This window comes from Manis javanica, chromosome 11 (genome assembly GCF_040802235.1).
Source record: "Manis javanica isolate MJ-LG chromosome 11, MJ_LKY, whole genome shotgun sequence".
In the NCBI taxonomy this organism is placed as follows: Eukaryota; Metazoa; Chordata; class Mammalia; order Pholidota; family Manidae; genus Manis; species Manis javanica.
Window position 1 is genome coordinate 41,211,577 of NC_133166.1, and position 13,277 is coordinate 41,224,853.

Consider the following 13,277-nt stretch of genomic DNA (forward strand, 5'->3'; position numbering starts at 1 on the left):
AGCTCAGAGAGGTGAGTAAACAATGGGGCAGGAGTTGGAACTCATGTCTTTTTATCACAAGGCCTGTTTACTTTCCTCTTCTTACACGGATCCCTCTGCCATCTGACTCCAATGTTTGTGCATAATTGAGTAAACTTACAGGGTGCCTTTGTAATTCTGTCTTAATTAACTCGATGCTTATTGCACTGTACCTGTAATAGGTTTCGGGAAACTTGGTTTCAAAATTGCTGATTCTTTCTCTTTGTATCTTTTCTCCTGGTTGTATGGGTTTGGTAATATTTCTGCTTTTCCTCTAGCTTGCAGAGAGGATGTATACTGCTCTAATTTTTATTTCCATAAGGTTTTATTTATTTTAAACATCCACTCTAAGGCAAAGCAGAGATACCAAAGTCATGCTCAGCCTCTAATTTTTGTCTTATCCCCAGACTATTGTCACCAGTTCCTATTGATTCTACTCTTCAATCTCTCCTTTCTGTAGACTTAATGGCTGTCATCCTTGGTATCACTTGCTTTGATTATTTCAATATGATGGGATTGAGAGTTAAGAAAATTTTTTCTAATAGTTTTTTTTTAAAACATCAATCAGTGTCTTGATACATGATATAAAACCTCCTTGTCATTACTGGCCTTGGGATGTCCCCTTGTAAGACTACCTCCATTCTAAGGCCTTCTAAGTGATTTTCCTCTTTCCAACATATCTTCTTCCATTATTTGCTAACTCATGTCTCCAAAGTGATCTTTTCAAAATAGAAATCTAATTATGGCCTGCTCCTGCTGAGAAGCCTTTGGTCAATTTCCCACCATCTACGTGGTAGTGACTAAACTCAGGAAGAACTTAAATCATGGTATTTCACAGAGGAATCACATCTTTCCTTAAAGACTCATCTTTTCCTCACTTCATTCTTCCATAAGCCATGTGCTCTAGCCACAGTGTTTCTTGCAGCATTTTATCCTTCATCCAAAGATTTACATACGGTATTTCCTGCACTTTCATTTAAATACCTGCACTAGTGTTTAATGCACTTTAATTTCTATCAGTTGAAATTCTGCTTGCCTTTCAGGGTTCAACTTAAATATCTCCCCTATGCAATTTCTCTAATGCTCTTCCGTATTCAACTGTAGCTCCCTCTTCTCTTCTGAACACCTTGAATCATCCCCTCTACTTAATTGTTGTAATTGTTTGTTTATTTCCCTTCCACTGGACTAGGAAATCTCAGATATGGGGACCATGTCTTTTCTCTCTGTGCCCTCTGTGCCTTGCTCTTACTCACAGTACCCTTTCAGTAAATGATCACTGCCTGAATAGAGGTTAGGATTTGAAGCTTTCCCCAGGTACATACACCCAAATCCCCAAACCATCTAGTTAGCACAGGGCTACCAGCATGTCGAATCTCATAATGTGAATATCCTAATAAGACTGGTTGAAAATTAGTAAAAAAGTCATGCTGCTGTAGGTGTCAAAAGTACATTTTTGTGAATTAGGTGTGCTATCTTATGGTAATGATTTTTAAGAAAGGTTAGCACCCAAAGTGGATTGGATTATTATCCTTTAAAGAATTGTCATTTGAATGCCAGTTGCCAATTTATGAGCTTATTCTGACATTCTCAGAACTCTTAAAGCAGCCTGATAATTGTGATCCAGAACTGTAGTCACAGCACAGCTGCTGCTCAGCACAGTATTGTTCCTGATTCACCCACTAGGTCACAGTACAGCCTTCTCCCCAAGTCATGGTTGGGGATCATCTTTATGACCTTTGGCCTATGCTGGCAACTGAGATGCAGAATCTGTACTAAAAACCTACAGTGAGCATCATATTTAATGGTGGGCAGTAGAAACAATCCCTTGAAAAAACATAAGAAATGACAAGACTGAAAGTCATTCTACATTAGCATAAATTACCTTGGTTCATCAAAGAAACCATCCCCTCAAAAATATAAGCTACATGATCGAAGAGAAGGTATCTGCAAATGATGAAATCCAACAAAGGTAATATGTAGAATAGATAAATGACTTTAAAAATTTATATGAAAGAGGAAAACAAATAAAATGGACAAAAATTATAAACATAACTTACAGAAATAAAAATTAATATAGAAATATGTTAAATTTCACTAATAATAAGGGAACTCTGAGTAAAACTACAATGAAGTATATTTCATGCCTGCTGTATGACAAAGGTTCTGACAATACCAAATGTTGACAAAGACAGAAGCAATAGAAGAAATTGCACACTTTTAGCTGGAGCATCTATTTCTATAAACTTAGAAGCATTTTGGAAAGTTATTTTGCACTTTAGTAAAGATGATGGTGCATATGCTCTCTGACTCAGCAATTCCACTTTTAGAAATATACTTAAGAAACTCTTGCGTATGTACACAAGAACACATCAACAGGAATTTTCCTAACTTTGGTGATTTTGATTGCAAAATCAACGAAATTTCTATCAAGGAGAGAATAAAATAGCATAGAAATTGAACAAATTAGGCTTCCCCCTCTCAACATGAGTAAATATCAAAGGAAGATTGAGTTATGATAAAAGGAAATTACAAAAATAAGTGTGCAACTGAATGGCACTTATATCATTTACAAAACACAGAACAATTATGTACATTGTTTAGGGAGTCATACACAAAGAAGTACATGGGATCAATAAAACTACAACTTTAATGCTCGGTAATTCTAGGAAGATACGATAAGGTAGGCATACCATGAGGTCTCCAATTGTATTAGTAGTTTGTCTTTTTAACTGTGGGGTGAATATTAGTGTCTTTATTGTGTTACCTTTGAAACTTTTGGGGGATGCTGTAGCATTTCATAACAATGATGTATTTGTATAGGTGAGCAATAAAGATGATTAGTATTTTCTTTGCTTGGGGTTATTAAAATTAATTCCAAAACTTTTTAAGGATTGCTACTACAGATTATATTGTTAATCCTATATTTTATGTATTAGGAGAGGCAGTGAATGCATGTACATAGTGATAACCCATGAATTGAAAGTCTCATTGAAAAGTCCAGACACTGAGGCCTAATTAACATCTTGGGCACTTGTGTTGAATGACAAGCCCTCTGAAGCCCTTTAGGAGTGAGCCAGAATGACTTTACATGTTTCTGTAATGTCAGTGAATGCACGAGTGGTCACATCTTGTTTCCAATTATAGATCATAAGCCATTAATGGATGCCTTTTAGAAATTGTATTTATAAATGTGCAGAGAGGCAGAGAATAGTGCTGTATTCAATAAACACCATAAATAACCATGCTGGAGTGAAGCACAGAATCCAAATGCAATTTAGATGTGCTATATGGAATTTGTAAAGGATTTTCTTAAAGCAGAACTAGGCAAATCCCCAATTCTGTGCTTTGCTTAAATTGTATGGAAGCATGTAAGAAAGCTCAATCTAGTGTTTTTTCTTGGTGTCAATCTTACCCTTCTCACACTTTCTCTGTTTCGGCTAAAATATAAGCATTTCTTGAGAGCTAAATCTATACACAGTTTGAGGGAACATATTGCAACACATTGTTCTTGCCCAAATCTGCCAGAATTTCACAATCCAGCCTGGCAGAACATGTTTAAAGTATAGTATCAATACCTGGAGCATGAAAAGATATACAATTTTTCCCCAAACTGAGCTTTTCATTCATCCCCAGTCCCTCTTGCTTTATATTTATTGTCTCTTTTGGCCACCATGCGATGCGATCTTCCTTTTTATTAATGTGATCTGCCCTCTCCTTGACAAGCCACACCCATCTCTCCTAGCTATGACCTCCTTTGCTAATCTTTCTCTCTTTTAAGGGTACTTTTATGTGTGTATGTTATTTTCATGATTTGATTCAAAGTAGTAGTTTTAGTTAAGAGAGTGGAAACAGACTATCATGATTTAGAGCTTACTGCCTTTTTTTTAGCTGTGTGCTCTTAGGCAAGCTACATAACTTCTCTGAGCCTCTGTCTCTTCATCTGTGAAATATAAATAATAATAGTATATATACCATTAGGTTATTGAGAGGATTAAGTAAGCTAAGACCTGTAATGTGCTCAGAAGAGTGTTTGACAGAGTAAGCACTCAGTGTGTGCTAGTTGTTGTCTTGTTATCACTACTGTTATTAAGATGTCATCTCCATTATATTCCAGCAAATGTATTCACCAGAATAATCTTTTACTTGTATTCTCTCACCCACCCTAGTTTTCTACAACTTTCTTGCTTGTACTTTTCCTTTAGAGTTACTGCTTAGCTTCCTCTACTTGCCCCATCGGGGTCCAGACAATGACCCAAAAAAGCCTTCCATTGAGCTTTCCATCCTCACCAACAACTATCTAGAATGCTGTGGGGACACGGTGGTGAACAAGACAGAAAGTCCCTGTCCTTGTGAGCTTATATTCTACATCAGGGAGACAATACAAAATATATACAAGATCATGTCAACTACTGACTAATGCTTTGAAGAAAAGAAAGCATGGAAATGAAGTAGAGAGGGACTAGAGAGAAAATTGGGTTTCTTTGAAATGGTGCCATTTGAACTGAGACCTAAATAATAGAAAGAGCTGGTTGTGTCCATTAAGAACCTTCTAGGAGGAGGAAACAGCCAGTGCTAAGTCTCCAATACAGATACAGATTTGAGAAGACCAGGGTGTTTGGAGTGTTCGGTGTGCTAAGGAGAGAGTGGTATGGGGATGAGAAAAGAGTAAGGAGGGTCCAGATCTTACGGGGAGTTGAAATACAGTTCAAAGCCTTCTACTAAAATATAAATACAGTAAAACCCATGTGTGGGAGAAACTGGGCTTAAAATACTAAAATTTGTGAAATGTGAGGTTATTTTATAACGAGGTTGAGGAAATGACTGAATGAGCTTGCCCAGGCAAGCCCGCTACAGGACTTGAATCCCTCCAGGCCTCGCTGCTATTTGGTGCCACCTCGTGGTCACTGCCATCAAGCCTCAACATCACACTGTGGATGCTTCTAGTTTTTCATTTTGGATAGAAATGTCCTAGCGCGTTAGCTCGTGGTCATTGATGGCTGATGATCCCAGAAGATGGAGCTAAGAGAATACTGGGCACATGCGCCCCATTCTCACTCCTGAAGCAGGGCTGGCTCTTGTTTATTGCTGGCCTTGCCTTTTTCTTTTCCCTTTCCACCTCCCCAAAAGAAAAGCATTTTATTCCACTTCTGTTTGAGAAATAAAGGCTAGACAGAGAATGAGAGCCAATGGCCACTCAGGAATCACATTACCATCTCATCTCAGAATCCAGGTTATGAGGGAGTGCGTCGTCTCAGGATTTCATTGTTAGAGAGGTGACATTGTTGCTCTGGTTGTGCACCTAGTGCATTTAATTTATAATTACAATATTGTCTAATGTTTTAATTATATATGTACTTGTCACCTCAAAGAATATGAACTAAAATGCAGAAACAGGTCTTTCAATTTTGTGCCCTTGGCACCAAAGAGGTAAAAGAAAACCAACAGGTTTATTCACCTTACTGCAAATAATGTTCAAGTCTCATATCATAGTCACAGAATGTCTGCAAGGCAAAAATTATTATCTCTGTTTTAAAGATGGGGAAGATGAGTATGAGGAATCCAAAACCACACAGTAAGCAAAGGCCAGATCGCTGAATTAAAGCTCAAACCATCTAAAATATAAGCCACACGACCATGAGAATAGCATTTACAACAAATGTGGAATGTACATATCACCAGAGCCACTGCCTGGAACTCCAGAGCAGGTTGCTGGGACACTTAGTGGATGGTTGGTGGGTTGTACATGAAAAACATTCAGTCATTTTGGAGTGAGAAAGTGGGGTGGCACCTATTTGCCTAATAAGGCAAGCGTTCAAGGTGATGGGACACCAAATCCATTTCAAGCATTAAGGCCACAGTCAGCTAAGGTCTGTGACCCCAGGACGTCCTGCTGAAGGTGCCACCGAAGAGGTACTTGCTGATGCCAGTCAGTCTATCCTTGCTGTTTCCTTAGGCTCTGGCCTGTAATTCTCTTCCTCTCATCACCCTTTTATGCAGTGAATTGTAGTCAGCACCACAGGAGAAATTAATGTCTGTGAAATAATACTTGAGTAAGAGGAAGAGAAGCCAAATGCAGACTGTCCACAGCTGTTGATTAATAAAGGTATTATCATTTTTCCAAAAATAATATGAAGTTGGTCATTTGCTTTTGCAGAGTCATTTCTCAGCATGTGTATATGGGGAGCAGGAAAGGGCTAGGGGGCACTAGTCCTAGATACCTGAGAAGAAAAAGTTTTGCCAGATTATAATGACTCAATTCTTTGCTATTTCATTGATAGGCATCTTGTTCAATTTTTAAAAAGTATGTATTATGAGCAGATTGTGGAGGCTGTGAAAAGAAGTAAAAAAAGAAAAAAAATGCAAGCTTTCTCAAAGAAACACCCAAGATTCAGTCCCGCTGTGATAATCATGTTATTAAATAAACTAAAATAGAGTGGAAATAATAAGATTTAGGAATATAAAATTTGCCTGCTATTGAGAATGTGCTCTGAAATATGAGACCAACAGTCAATTTGCAACAATCAGTTCCAATTATCTCACTGAAGGATCACAGTAATATAGCCATCATTTTCCCCATTTCAATTCCATGGGCTGAAACAGAAATACCTGGTTCCATAACTGTTGAGAGGTAGAGCCAGAGTTCGAGCTTGGTTCCGGTTGACTCTAGAACATGTGCTTTAGAGTCTGAGCTGCTCTGATTTCGTTATTCCTGGTGAACATGTAAGAGTGGTGATAGACACCCATTCCTTCCTGTGGCACAGGTATGTGCCCCAGGAAAGGCGATGTTGACCCACTGGCAATGAAACATTAGAATTTCTGGTTATATTAGTTAATATCTTACAAAAATAAAGACATAAAACTTTACTATTCTCTGTGATTTCATTGCAAACAGCTCACCTGACTACATCATTTTGTTAGTAATAAGTGGTACAAGATTAAAAGCAAGATTTTTAGAATTAATTAGGCATATTTCATCATTTTGCAAACATTAAAAATAATGCATTAGAGAGAACAAACATTTTTGTGAAATAAATAACAAGTAAGTGACATTGCTAATTTAAATTAATTAAAACATTTGCCTTGTGATGTTTACTTTTACCTTCAGTATATGTTTGGTATATAAAACACTTACATAGGTGTTGGCATGCTAAAATATTTATAATATCAGAGGTGCACCATCCAAAAGGTTTAGAGATTTTATTGGCCTTGTAAGCATGAGGCAGCGTCTTCTGGCAGTTGTCACAAATTCAGGTGTCTGAGTGCCTAACATGAGTAAAGCGAGCCAGGTATGGACTTCTGTGCAGTGGAGAATCCATGCACCATTTAAAGGCAGCAGCTTCTGCTCATCTCTTGCCAATCATTACCATGTAGCAATTTGGGTCCAGGGTTGCCAGATTAATTTTTTTAGAGATGCCAGGAATCCAAAATTTGTATGTGAAATCCCCAGATTCTTAATACTGGCGCCTGGTTCAGTTGTTAAATATAACTGTGTGAGCCAAGCAAAACCATCTAATGTGTGTGGGCTGTATGTGATCCCAGGGTTGACTGTTTTGGTCGTGTATTCCAAGGCCGTGGAAATAGACCTGACATGGAGGCTAGTGCAGTTTTCTTTGTGACAGGAAAGCCCTGCATTAGGAATTGGGAAATTATTCCTTTTACAGTGTTCATGCCTGTTCCATTTTGTTGAGTACTCATTTCAATTTATTTCATTATTGAGAAGCAAGGAATGAGGAGATGAATGTGATACTAATGTTCTTGATGGCAGTGGATGATAGAGTTTTTTGAAGAAAGGTTTCCTGTAGCTTGAAGGTGGGGCAGGATATTGTGAAGGATGACTTCACTTCTCCTTGGCAACCTTGTGAAGACACTTAAATTATTTAATAAACCCTCTTTTCTATGTATTTTTTAATTATACTTTAGACATCTACATCATATTTACAGTACTGACCTTCACGTGGCCTTCGATATCAACAGTCTGTGAACATCTGTGGTTTCTCTGTTTCTACTTCTTTCTGAAAATCTCAGTCTTTGGTGCAAGCCAGAATGGGAAAGGAGCAAATGGGAGCAGCTTATTGAAAATTGCTGAAACAGAAAAGGTATAAGAAAAAATTGAAGAGGGGAGTCTATGGAAATATCTCCCACAGAATTCAAATCCCACCACAACATGTTAACTAATTTTCTCTGAGGGAACCTTCCTTGATTCCTGTCTTGCCAATGGGTTTCAGGCAAGTTCCCTATGGATTCAATGTGACCAAAGAAAATTGACAGCAGAACGCTCTTTGGGGTGAAAGCGTTATACCCAACTTTTCTCACAGTGGCAGGTCAGTCACTAGAATCCCATTCACTCAGAGCAAGTCTGTATGCAGCAAGCAGTCTCTGCCTCTGGGCCCCTCCATCTGCACAGCTGTCCTCTGGGCCTCTCTGCACAGTCATCTCGCACAGCCATCCTCTGGGCCTCCGTCCTTGGTGCTGCCACCACTCCAGCCCCTGCTCTGCTCTCCTGCAGCCTTGCAGCCCTGCCACCATGTCGCGCCCAGAGCACTGGGCGGAGCTCTTTATATAGAGTCAACAGCCATGTATTGCCCACAGGTGTACAGTGAGCTAGTCAACCAGGGCCAGGTGAGAATTCTGACCACAGGAACTCTCATTTTATCCACAATTTCTGACATTAACCTCCTTTCATCTCTATCCCCAAATTCCTGAATAGTTAACATAAAAGGCTACAAAGAACATAGATCTAGGAGGCAGGACTTCCTCCACCTTGATCAGGTTTTCTCTCTGAGCCTCAGTTTCATCACATTTGAAGAAAGAATCTGAACCCCAAAGTACCCAATTCATCATGGGGTGTGAGGTTTAAACAAGGCTGTGTGACAGCACATAGGGTGCGGTGCCCTGCTGCACCGCAAAGGATCACTATTGCCAAGCCCAGGAGATGTAGCACTTCACATCTAAAAGGCTTTCTTAGAAAATCCGTGGTCTGAGCTTGATGCTTGAAGCTGGAACATTCTCTAGAGATTGGAGCGTGTGGGTCGGTATCTCTGCTTGGCTCACCGAAGGTTAGGGAGGGAAAGCAAGTGAGGCCCTGCTGAGCTGAGTGAATAGCTCCTTGCAGACCTGGCTTTGAACGTGTCCCCAGAAACGCTGTAGTTTCTCCATGTAGTTGGTGCTGAGTTTCCTCCAGAGACATTTTTTCTATGTCTGTCTTCCACAACAGACTGGGTGGTCCTCAAGGGAAGAGGCCATGCATGGTTACTTATGATTTCACAGAAGAAGGTGAAAGAAAGAGGCAGCAGTGCACTAGTAGAAGGAGCAGAGTATTTGGCATCAGATAGACCTGCATTGGCCTTGGGAAAGTGACATACATTCTTGGTTTTCCTTTCTGCGAAATGGGGAGAGTAAGTTGTGTTTCTCAGGGCTGCCATGGAGACTACAACATCATGTCTAGGCACTTAGCACCTAATAGACATTAAAGAAATGTGCATTCTCTTCCTTGTTTATATTTCAGCATCTAGAAAGTCTCTGGGCACTTTGTATTAGGTTATAAACGTCTGTGTGTATGTGTACGCATATGTCTAGCAAGTTGGCATAGCTGCTCTTCACACTAATGTTGAATGGATTATTGTTGTTAGGTATTTGTCCAACCAGCTAGGAAGTGTCAAATAAATGACATCTCTCAGGAGGACTCAATCTTCCTACATGCAAAAAGATGGTCATTGGACTCAGACTTTACAAACTGAGAGCCCAAGTTCAGTGAAAACATGTTTCATAGGTCCTGCGTACTGTTGGCCTAACTGGTATTTTAGAAAATAATAATAATAAAACCAACCTTACAGCCAGACTTAACCTTCAGCTGGGTGAACAAGTAGTCTTTGCTGGGACTTGAGTATGGTACGACATGGTACCATTTACTGGAAGCTCGGCAGCAGTGGCTCCTCCTGGGCCAGGCACGTACTCCCTCCAGTTCATGAATGCCTGGGCTACATCATTCACTTAGATTGCCTGCTTGGATCCTCTCATCTTTGCAGTGTATGACCTTGAAGGTGATCACATATAAAAATTCCATTCATTTGTTCCTGTGTGATTCCATGATCTCTAAGCTCCTGGAATTCAGACATTTTTTGTCATCACCAGTATCACAATGGCTACCCCACACAATTGCAAGGAGCTGTTGTTTCTCCACAGATGCTGAAAAAACGGACAAATGACAAATAGCCGCAGGCAAGGTACTATCCTCTAATTTATTTCTGAGTGGTCCTCGCGCCACATAATATCCTCTCAGTAGTTTGTCTTCTCTAGATACATAAGTGGGCTTTTGGGTTGAGTGGTTGTTTAGTCAAAGAGCAAAGATCCATTCTCTTAGTTTCCACTTAGTGATACTCGGTCCTGGCTCTGTGCTTTCCAAGTCTTAACTGACCCTGGGAGCCAGCTCTGGTTCCGGATCCCATGTCACCGGCACCCATTGAGCAAAGATATTTTCAGAGCAGATGCATCCAGGATGCCATGGAGCTATAACCAGACAAAGCGTAAATGCTCTTGGGGATCCCAGGTCCTTTTATCTGTTAAAGAGTGTGCTTTAATTTTCTTTTCTAAATATCTTCTACAACTCTCAGAAAAGAAAAAAAATAACTTTTCTCCTGTTTGAAACACAAGTTATAAGACTTTGTAAATGTGACAAATAAAGGCTTTTCATTTTTCCAAAATAACTTTTTCATTGTGACGGTTTCTTGTCTGCCATTATAGAACATAAAAGAATTTCTCCCTTGACGTAATCAGATGGTGGCAGAAATATGGTGGTTTTCTGAAGGACTGACTAACTTAAATTCCTTATGTTTCATTTGGGGGCTGAAGCCTCACTGTTTCATTTAGAAGTAACATGAATACTTCCACTATGAATGATGCAGGTTGTTGGAATACTCAAAGTAAAAAGCTTGGACTTATCCTTACAGGAATAGGGTCAACATCTTGCAAGAATGAATTAAAAACTAACTTGTGTTCCTCCTCAGGGAAATAAGAGATGGCTTCACTATTGTATAACTTAACCAAGGATTCCTAAATCCACAAAGATACTCAGGATTAGATATAATGGCATAAGAGGAAAAGTAAAACATAGCCATTTCAGTTCCCCCATCACATCAAGCCTTCAGTTTGATAAGAGTGACAGTGTGACCTTTTGAAAGGTAAAGTACCCCAGTGAAGTTTTGGAATCAGAGAATAAGAAGTTTGAATCTCACTACACCATGTACTGGATATATTGCCTTATGAAAATAATTTTCTTTCTTTTGGGCTTAGTTTTCTTATTTGCAAAATAGAGATAAAAATATTCTATTGGTTGGAATTATGTTTGGCTACAAGGAACAGGAAACTCAAGTAATTGTGACTTAATAATAAATTGTTATATCTCATGATAAGAAATCTGGCAACATGTAGCTCCAGGGTTGGTTCAGCAGCTCAGTGAGGTCAGAAGGCATGTTTGGTGTGTCTGTGATATTAATGGATTTTTTTCCCATGGTACCAAGATGGTTGTACCTCCCATTATCAAGTCCTCCATCCAGCCTGCTAAGTAGAAGGAGTATGTCAAGAATTGTCATTTCACTATGAAAGGCAACCCCACTGTCACTTGCATCCCCAGAAGACTTCCCCTTACTCCTCCTTGGCCAGACTTGGTCATATGCCCATATGCAGACAAGTCACTGGGAAAGGAAAAGGAAAAAGGATAATGTTATTATTTTAGACCTGTGGTTCTCAAAGTATGGTCCTTAGGATGATTCTGGCAGGCTTGTTTAAATACACATTGCTGGGCTCTGCCCCCAAAATTTCTGATTCAGTATGCAGGGGTAGGGCCTGATAATTTTCATTTCTCATGTGTTCCCTAATGTTACTAATTTTGATAGTGTGAGGATCACTCCTGGATCATGAGTGATTCAGCCTTGGGGCTAGGATGTGGGCCTACTTATTTCTGTGATTAAGGAATCACTAGTCTTTAGGTAAACAAGTCAAAGCTCTTCTACCAGAAGGCAGTGGAGGGTGGTGTATCAGTCACAATCTGCCAGGGAAACAGAAACCTCAGCAAGTAATTCAGTGGAGATAATATAACAAAATGAATTATTTACAAAAGTGTTAGGCGAGCTTAATGGGTGGGGGGGGGAAGTAGGCGTGTCCTGGGGGATTAGCCCTGCAGGGAGCCGATGCCACTGCTTCGACTGGAGAGCCATAGCCATTGTCAGAGATGCCACCAAAGGTGCAGAGTATGGGAAGAAATATCATGCTTCTGTCTTCCTCCCTCCCTCCTAAGTCTCATCGATGCCTCCAGTCATGCCTCCCTAAGCACCACTTGGCAAAAGAGTCTTTGAAATACAACTCTCAGGAGTCAACAAAGGAAAAGCAGGTACTGGATCGAAAGAAAAGAGATGAATGACTAGCACAGGGCGCTGGGACAATGGCTGACAAAGAGTCAGCCACAAATACATACTGTATATAAGGTTGACAGAAGAATTTTAAAACTAGAGCAGTTAACCCCATGCTTATCACAAAATAAGGCCTAACGGTGATGACGATGACAGCAATGATAGGGTTGATAATGATGGTCCCAAAGAATTGCTGGAACATATTGTGACCCTTTAGGGCATGCAGTGTACTCTGTCGCCTTCCCAGAGGCCTCAAAGAGCTGCCTTTCATACTGAGTTTATAGAGTGACATCAATGTGTTTATTTACCTTCTTGAGAGCAATAGATGCATAAATCAAGAATTTTGACTGGATACCAAAAGGAGAATAGAGGATTGAAGGTACCCTTTACATGAAAAGCATCCCAAACGGAGAGTTGCAGACTGTCCAAAGTAGCCTGCTTTCATAAGCCACAGTAGTGGAAGAAAAACCCAATTGAAGTCATCTCAGTTCAAGATACCTGAAGTGGAACTGATTTCCCATCTTGCTCCAGGGGTGGGCTGGCAATCCACACGCGGCCACAGTAATTACTTCAGGACTCAGCAATGACCAAAGTGAGACCAGTGAAGCTCAATTCTGGATTTTTGACAATATTGTTGTTAAGATACTCTTCTTTTGATATATTTGAACGATATTAGCCTTGAACAGCTTGGGCCACTACATGGAGAGGCTCCGGTTTAGAGTGAAGCTATGTATATATATATATTAGAGTAAGAAAAGAGGAGATTAATCCTGATGATACTGTTTGATTATACCTGGATCCCATAGAGTGTAGAGCCCTTGGATTTTTCAATTATGTGAGACAATATGTTTATTT

The 13,277-nt window shown here is 39.8% G+C and overlaps 1 protein-coding gene and 1 long non-coding RNA gene across 3 annotated transcripts in view; one reads left to right on the plus strand and one right to left on the minus strand.

Moving 5' to 3' along the window:
* NELL1 (neural EGFL like 1) overlaps positions 1-13,277 on the plus strand; it is an 865,070-nt gene that overhangs the window by 788,471 nt on the left and 63,322 nt on the right. The window lies entirely within an intron of this gene.
* Positions 6,585-10,036, minus strand: LOC140844250 (uncharacterized). The gene is made up of 3 exons (XR_012122397.1): positions 9,845-10,036; positions 7,967-8,100; positions 6,585-6,811 (listed from the first exon to the last, which is right to left on the minus strand). It is a non-coding gene; the product is annotated as an uncharacterized lncRNA (long non-coding RNA).